This window comes from Sus scrofa, chromosome 15 (genome assembly GCF_054392235.1).
Source record: "Sus scrofa isolate SSC_HxYL_T2T_F1_AM1 chromosome 15, Sscrofa_HxYL_maternal_Yorkshire_Landrace_v2.0, whole genome shotgun sequence".
In the NCBI taxonomy this organism is placed as follows: domain Eukaryota; kingdom Metazoa; phylum Chordata; class Mammalia; order Artiodactyla; family Suidae; genus Sus; species Sus scrofa.
Genome location: NC_139397.1, coordinates 37,697,814 through 37,706,973, shown reverse-complemented (window position 1 = coordinate 37,706,973; position 9,160 = coordinate 37,697,814).

Below are 9,160 nucleotides of genomic sequence, written 5' to 3'. Positions count from 1 at the left end.
TATCCAACAGGGTCATTCCTACTGCAGTGTTCTACTTAAGTTTCCCGGCTGTCATGGATGATGTAGTCTTTAAGGAGGCACTGAGTATAGGTAGGCAAATATGATGAGGCTGTGCATTCTGGTGGGAGTCAGAGTTGGAAAAACAGAATAGATGGAGCATGGAGAATGTATTGAGACATGAATTCTGAATCTCAAGGTCATGAATTTAGACCAAATATTTGTTATTATGGAAACATTAAAACTGCATTTTACCTGATGCCAAGATATTAGCTGATTAAGAACTCTGAGAAATCAGAATAACTCTGGATTATTTTGAGCTGGTGTAATATAGGTGGTAGAATACTGGTGAAGGATTCTTGAAACCTCATGTTAGGCCAACAAGTGCATAGTCACATCCAGTATATTCATTTTTCTAGGATTTTTTTTCTCATTGGTTAAAATGAGGGGTTGGTCTAGATTATTTCTAAGGTCCTTTTCATAGAAAAAACTATCAATGATTTGATAATTTATGACTTCAGAGAAAAGATATTTCCATCAACCTTACATGTTGTTTGGTTTCCCAACTGAATGGGACCAAAGGTAAACCAGAAAACAAAAACTTCTTTATTTAGCTAACATAAACACCCACAAACGCTTATTTGCCTTGCTTAAGTAAGATATTGTTAGACTAACATTAATTATTGCCCAAGGGTTGATGACTAAGCCTCTAAGAACCTTGAACTTGGAAGCCTTACCCAAATTAAAAAATCCCTCACAAAAAAAAAGTATTGCAATTTCCTTGTCAGTAGCTAGAAGGCAAAACACTAGAGATTAACATCTCTAGTACTACTTTTGGTTTTGCTTGTGACTGTGGTGTTTTGTTTTTTGTTTGGTGTTTTTTTTTTTTACTCAAATGAATTTATCACATCTGTAGTTGTATAATGATCATAACAATCTGATTTCACAGGATTTCCATCCCACAGCCCAAGCACATCCCCCCACCCCCCAAACTGTCTCCTCCAGAGACTATAAGTTTTTCAGTGTCTGTGAGTCAGCATCTGTTCTGCAAAGAAGCTCAGTCTGTCCTATTTTTCAGGTTCCACATGTCAGTGAAAGCATTTGATGTTGGTGTCTCATTGTATGACTGAGCATGATAATTTCTAGGTCCATCCATGTTGCTAAAAATGCTGGTTTTCGTTCTTTTTAATGGCTGAGTAATATTCCATTGTGTATATGTACCACTTCTTCTTGATCCACTCCTCTGCCGATGAACATTTAGGTTGTTTCCATGTCTTGGCTATAGCAAATAGGGCTGCAATGAACATTGGAGTACGTGTGTCTTTGCGAGTCATGGTTTTCTCTGGATAAATGCCAAGAAGTGGGATTGCTGGATCAAATGGTAGTTCAATTTTTAGTTTTCTGAGGAATCTCCATACTGCTTTCCACAGTGGTTGCACCAATTTACAATCCCACCAACAGTGTACTAGGGTTCCTTTTTCTCCACACCCTTTCCAGCACTTATTGTTTCTAGACTTTTTGATGATGGCCATTCTAGCTGGTGTCAGGTGGTACTTCAGAGTGGCTTTGATTTGCATTTCTGTAAAAATGAGTGATGTTGAACATCTTTTCGTGTGTTTCTTGGCCATCTGTATGTCTTCTTCGGAAAACTGTCTGTTTAGATCTTCTGCCCATTTTTGGATGGGGTTTTTTGGTTTTTTGGTATGTAGCTGCAGGAGGTTTTTATACATTTTGGAGATTAATCTTTTGTCAGTCAATTCATTTGCAAATATTTTCTCCCATTCTGTGGTTCATTTTCTTTAGGGTTTCCTTTGCTGTGCAGAAACTTTTAAGTTTGATTAGGTCCTATTTGTTTATTTTTGTTTTTATTGTCATTACTCTAAGAAGTGGATCTGAGAAGATGTTACTGTTTTTTATGTCAGAGAGTGTTTGGCCTATGTTTTCCTCTAAGAGTTTTATAGTGTCTGGTCTTATATCTAGGTCTTTAATCCATTTTGAGTTTATTTTTGTGTATGGTGTTAGGGAGTGTCTAATTTCATTCTTTTCCATGTAGCTGTCCAGTTTTCCCAGCACCACTTATTGAACAAGCTACCCTTTCTCCATTGCATATCCTTGCCTCCTTTGTCATAGATAAGTTGGCTGTAGGTGCGTGGGTTTAATTCTGGGCCTTCTATCCTGTTCTACTGATCTATATTTCTGTCTTTGTGCCAGTACCTTACAGTTTTGATGATTGTTGCTTTGTAGTATAGTCTGAAGTCTGGGAGCCTGATTCCTCTGTCACCTATTTTTCTTTCTCAGGATGTCTTTGGATATTCTGGGTCTTTTGTACTTCCAAACAAACTTTAAAATATTTTGTTCAAGTTCTGTGAAAAATGTCCATGGTAATTTGATAGGGATTGCTTTGAATCTGTAGATTGCCTTAGGTAGTATAGTCATTTTGATAATATTAACTCTTCCAATCCACGAGCATGGTATATCTTTCCATCTCTTTGTGTCATCTTTGATTTCTTTCATCAGTGGGCTGTAGTTTTCAGAGTACAGATTTTTTGTCTCTTTAGGGAGGTTTACTCCTAGGTATTTTATTCTTTAGGATGCAGTGGTAAATGGGATTGCTTCCCTAATTTCTCTTTCTGCTCTTTTATTGTTAGTGTATAGAAATGCCATCGATTTCTGTGTGTTAATTTTGTATCCTGAGACTTTACCAAATTCATGGATGAGCTCTAACAGTTTTCTGGTAGATTCTTCAGGATTCTCTAGGTATAGGATCATGTCATCTAAAAATAGTGATAGTTTTACCACTTCCTTTCCAATTTGGATTCCTTTTATTTCTTTTACTTCTCTGATTGCTGAGGCTAGGACTTCCAAAACTATGTTGAAGAGTAGTGGTGAGAGCAGACATCCTTGTCTTTGTCTTGTTCCTGATCTCAGCGGGAATTCTTTCAGCTTTTCACCATTGAGAATGATGTTAGCTCTGGGTTTGTCATATATGGTCTTTATTATGTTGAGGTAGGTTCCCACTATGCCCACTTCCTGAAGGGTTTTTATCAGAATGGGTGTGAGATTTTGTCAAAGGCTTTTTCTGCATCTATTGAGAGGATCATATGGTTTTTATTCTTCAGTTTGTTAATGTGCTGTATCACACTGATAGATTTGTGGATATTGAAGAATCCTTGCATCCCTGGGAAAAGTCCCATTTGATCATGATGTACAATCCTTTTAATGTATTGTTGGATGCGGTTTGCTAGTATTTTGTTGAGGATTTTTGCATCGATGTTCATCAGTGAAATTGGCCTGTAGTTTTCTTTTGTTGTGGTATCTTTGTGTGGTTTTGGTATGAGGGTGATGGTGGCCTCATAGAATGAGTTTGGGAGTACCCCTTCCTCTGCAATTTGCTGAAATAGTTTCAGAAGGAGAGGTGTTAGCTCTTCTCTAAATGTTTGATAGAATTCGCCTGTGAAGCCATCTGGTCCTAGACTTTTGTTTGTTGGAAGTTTTTAAATCACAGTTTCAATTTCAGTACTTGTGATTGGTCCATTCATCTTTTCTATTTCATCTTGGTTTAGTCTTGGAAGATTGTACTTTTCTAAAAATTTGTCCATTTACTCTGGGTTTTCTATTTTACTGGCGTATAGTTGCGTATGGTAGTCTCTTATGATCCTTTGTATTTCTGTGTTGTCCATTGTTATTTATCCTTTTTCATTTCTAATTTCATTGATTTGAATCCTCTCTCTTTTTTGCTTGATAAGTCTGGCTAAGGGGTTTATCAATTTTGTTGATCTTTTCAAAGAACCAGCTTTTCGTTTCATTGATCTTTTCTATGGTTTTCTTCATTTCTATTTCATTGATTTCTGCTCCGATCTTTATGATTTCTTTCCTTCTACTAACTTCTTGTCTGTTCTTCTCTCTCAAGCTGCTTTAGATGTAAAGTTAGATTGTTTATTGAGCTTTTTCTTTTTCCTGAGGTGGGCTTGTATTGCTATAAACTTTCCTCTTAGAATGGCTTTTGTTGCATCCCATAGGTTTTGGAGTGTTGTATCTTTGTGGTCATTTGCTGCTAGGTATTTTTTAATTTCTTCTTTGATTTCTTCAGTGATCCATTGGTTGTTTAGTAGCAGGTTGTTCAGTCTCCACGTGTTTGTGTTTCTTGCATTTTTTTTTTCTTGTTGATTTTGAGTTGTATAGCCTTGTGGTTGGAAAAGATGCTTGGTATGATTTTAATTTTCTTAAAGTTACTGAGGTTGGATTTGTAGCCCAGGATGTGATCAATCTTAGAGAATGTTCCATGTGCACTTGAGAAGAATGTGTATTCTGTTGCTTTTGGATGGAATATCCTATAAATATCTATTAAGTCCATCTGGTTTAGTGCATCATCTAGGGCCCGTGTTTCCTTATTGATTTTCTGTCTGGTTGATCTGTCCATTGTGTTATTGTCAATTTCTCCTTTTAAGGTTGTTAGCAGTTGCCTTATATATTGTGGTGATGACTATATTGGGTGCGTAGATATTTAAAATTGTTATATCTTCTTCTTGGATTGATCCTTTGATCATTTTGTAACGTCCATCTTTGTAGTTTAAAATATTCTTCATTTTCAAGTCTATTTTGTCTGATATGAGTATTGCTACTCCAGTTCTCTTTTGCTTCCCGTTAGCATGAAATATTTTCTTCCATCCTCTCACTTTCAATATGTATGTGTCCCTAGAAGTGAAGTGGGTTTCTTGAAGACAACATAAATATGGGTATCCATTCAGCCAGTCCATGTCTTTTGGTTGGGGTGTTTAGTCCATTAACATTTAAGGTAATTATTGATATGTATGTTCTTATTGCCATTTTATTAATTGCTTTGGATTTTTTTTTGTTGATCTTTTATCTTTCCTTCATCTCTTGTTCTTTTCTGCCTATAGGATTTCCTTTAATATTTGTTGTAAGGTTGGTTTAGTGTTGCTGAATTCTCTCAACTTTTGCTTATCTGTGAAGGTTTTGATTTCTCCTTCAAATCTGAATGAGAGCCTTGCTGGGTAAAGTAATCTTGGTTGGAGGTTTTTTCCTTTCATCACATTAAGTATATCATGTCACTCCCTTCTGGCCTGCAGAGTTTCTTCTGAAAAATCTGCCGATAACCTTATTGGGGTTCCCTTGGATGTTACTTGTTTCTTTTCCCTAGCTGCTTTCAAGATTTTCTCTTTGTCTTTAATTTTGTTCAGTTTGATTAATATGAGTCTTGGTGTATTCCTCCTTGGGTTGATTTTATATGGTACTCGTTGTGCTTCCTGGATTTGAGCGAGTGGTTCCTTTCCCATGCTGGGGAATTTTTGGCTATTATCTCTTGGAATATTTTTTCTGTCTTGTTCTCTCTCTCTTCTCCTTCTGGCACTCCTATAATACAGATGTTGGTGCATTTCACATTGTCCCAGAGTTCTCGAGACTCTCTTCATTTGTTTTCAGTCTTTTTTCTCTTTTCTGTTTGATATCCGTAATTTCCACTAATCTGTCCTCCACCTCCCTTATCCATTCTTCTGCCTCCTGTATTCTGATGTTGGTTGCTTCTAGTGAATTTTTTATTTCAGTTATTGTACTTTGCATCTCTTCTTGTTTAAGTTTTATATCTTGTATCTCTTTGGTGAGTGTTTCCTGTAAGTTATCCATCTTTGCCTCCAGTTTATTTCCAATGTCTTGCATCATTTTCAGCATCAACAATCTAAAGTCTTTTTCCTGGAGGCTGAGAATCTCCTCATTACTCGCTGATTTTCTGGGGTTTTTCCTTTCTCCCTCATCTGAGTTATAGTTCTCTGTCTTTCCATTTTTATAGGTTTTTGGTGTGGTGACCTTTTTACAGATAATAGAGTTGTAGCCTCCCTTACTTCTGATGTCTGCCCCCCTGTGGCTGAAGTCGGTATGGGGCCTTGCTGTAGGCTTCCTGATGGGAGGGGCTGATGCCTGCCCCCTGGTAGGTGGAGCTGATTCTAATCCCTCTGGTGGGTGGGGCTTAGCCTCTGGATGGGATTAGAGGCAGCTGTGTGCCTGAGGGGTCTTTGTGTACCCTGTTTACTGAGGGGTGGGGCTGTGATCCCACCTGGATTGTTGTTTGCCCTGGGGCTTCTCAGCAGCTGGCTGAGGGGTGGGGCCAGCCTTTCCCAAAATGGCCACCTTCAGAGAAAGGCAGCTGCTGAATATTCCTGAGAGTTTTGCCTTCAGTGTCCCTCTCTCACAACAAGCCAGGTTCACCCCTGTTTTCCCAGGATGTCCTCCAAGAACTGCAGTCAGGTTTGACCCAGATTCCCGTGGAGACTTTGCTTTGCCCTGGGATCCAGTGCATGTGAAAGTCCGTGTGCGCCTTTTAAGAATGGGGTCTCCGTTTCCCCCGTTCCTGTGGAGCTCCTGCACACAAGCCCCACTGGCCTTCAATGCCAGATGCTCCAGGGGCCCTTTCTCCCAGTGCCGGATCCCCACACGTGAGAGTTTGATGTGGGGCTCAGAACTCTCACTCCTGCAGGTGAGTCTCTGCAAACCAGTTATGTTTCCAGTCTATGGGGCTTCCCACCCAGGAGGTATGGGGTTGTTAATATTGTGAAGTAGCCCCTTCTACCTCTTGATGTGGCCTCCTCTTTTTCTTCTGAAGTAGGATATCTTTTTTAAGGTTTCTGGTCCATTTGGGTGAAGAATGCTCAGTCTTTAGTTTTGAATTTTGTTGTTTTTAGGAGAGAAGTTGAGCTTCATTCCTTCTATTCCACCATCTTAATCCTGTCTGTGGCTGTGGTGTTTTGATGTGGGAATACATAAGAGTTCTGGAACACAAGAAGTCAAGGGTTTTTGCCTTTTTGAGATGACAGGATGGGTCCTTTATTAATCCATTCATCCTTCAACAGCTATCAGATGAAAATCTAGAACATCCCAGGTACTTGGCACTGGACCTCAGGAGGAAAGCAAAACCTTTTCTACCTTGTGAAGCTTGCAGTATAGTTGGATTAATATGTGGTATGTGTATGTGTGTATGTGTGTGCATATATATATTTATAATTTCAAACTGAGACAAGTGCTCCAAAGATAACCAACATCTCCATGCTGTGATAGAAAATAAAGGGGAATCCTTGGAGACTAGTGTAACTTGAAGATAGAATGGGATCTGCTAAGAGCAGGGTGAAGAGTAAGTGTGAAGGCACTAAAGCCAGAAAATCTTGGTACCTTCCAGACACTGAAAGGAAGGCACAGCAGCTAGTGGCTACCAATTAAGAAGGTTACAAATTGACATTATATATTGACTTCATGACTTACTATGTGTCAGACAGTATACTAAATCCACTTCATTTCACCTGTTCAAAACCCCTTCAAAATAGATACTATATAGGAGTTCCTGCTTTGGCACTGTGGGTTAATATTTGACTGCTGTGACTCAGGTCACTCACTGCAGAAGTTTGGATTGAATCCCTGGCCCAGGAACTTCTATACACTGCAGGAACAGCCATTAAAAAAAAGAAAAAATCCAAATACTATATAGTAGTTGAGAAATTAAGGCCAAGAGCAGGGATTCTCAACCCTGGCTGCATATTAAGATCTCCGGTGGATATATTAAAATTTTCTAGTAATTGAGCCTTACCCTCTGTATATATATTCTGATTTAATTGGACTGAAGGGGGGGGCCTTGCTGTAGGCTTCCTGATGGGAGGGGCTGATGCCTGCCCACTGGTAGGTGGAGCTGATTTTTTTTGTCTTTTTAGGGCTGTACCCACACATATGAAAGTTTCCAGGCTAGGGGTTGAATCGGAGCTGCAGCTGCCACCCTACACAACAGTCACAGCAACAACAGCAGAACCCATCCACGTCTGCAACCTATACCACAGCCCATAGCAACACCAGATCCTTAACCTGCTAAGCAAGGCCAGGGATCAAACCCTTGTCCTCGTGGATACTAGTTGGGTTTTATACCGCTGAGCCATGATGGGAACTCCGGGCCTGGGCCCCTTTAATAAATCTCTTGTATAATCCTAATATTAAACTGGAGTTGAAAAATCACTGTCTTAAAGTTAATTTGCCCAGGGTCACTTAGAAACTAAGTGGCAGAGGAGACAGAAATTAAACCTAGATCTGTCTGATTCTAAAACTAAAACCTGTGCTCTGAACAAGGAGAACAGACTTGTGGTTACCAAGGGGGAGGGCATTGGGGAAGGGAGGGATACAGTAGGAGGCATTTGGGGTTAGCAGATATAAGCTGTTATACATGGAGAGGATAAAGTACAAGGTCCTACTATATAGCATAGAGAACTATAGTCAATGTCCTATGATAAACCACAATGGAAAAGAATATTTTTAATAAAGAATGTCTGTGTGTGAGAGAGAGAAAGAGAAAGAGAATCACTTTGCTGTATAGCAGAAATTAACACAACAATGTAAATCAACTACAGTTTAAAAATAAAAACTGTGCTGTTAGCCACTCACTAGTACTAGTACCCTGTCAACTTTAAAATACATGTAGCACCAGTTGCATGCTCAGAACTTTGTAAAACACTGAGAAATAAAAATGAACAAAAGAGAGCCCTTGCCTTCAATAAATTCACAGCCTCATAAGGCAGAAGTCTCAATAAATGAAGCTGGGCCAAGTCACATAGGCAGAAGCAAGTCAACTGAGGACTCTCACTGAGATCATATATATTATTCTTATTTTAAGTGAGATTGGCATTGAAGGTAACTGATGCATCAGAAAATCTATGTATGTGGCTATTGTGATCATCACCTGAGATATGGTACAAACTAAGGCAATGGCAAGGGCACAAGGAGGGTTGGCAGGGCTTGCTGACCACTGATGGGAGGGTGAGGATAAGAGAATTGGAAGATGACTTCAGAGTTTTGAGTTTGATAGACTAAGTGGAAGAACCACCACTAATCTAGAACAAGGACACAGGAATTGCATTTGGGGTTGAATGAGTTTGAAATACTTATTGAACATTTAGGCTAAAGTATCTAGTAGAGCACTGGACATATGCATCTGGAATTCAAGTGAGCATATGGGTCTAGAAATAGAGCTCTGGAGTCATTGACCTGCAGGTGGTAGTTGAAAGCATGCTTTACATAGTGTTATGCTGTGTATGGAATTTTTAAAAAAGACAATAGAGATCAAGGCAGAAAAAATCCACAAAACCTGACATTGCGTATTTGAATAGTTCAATAAAGC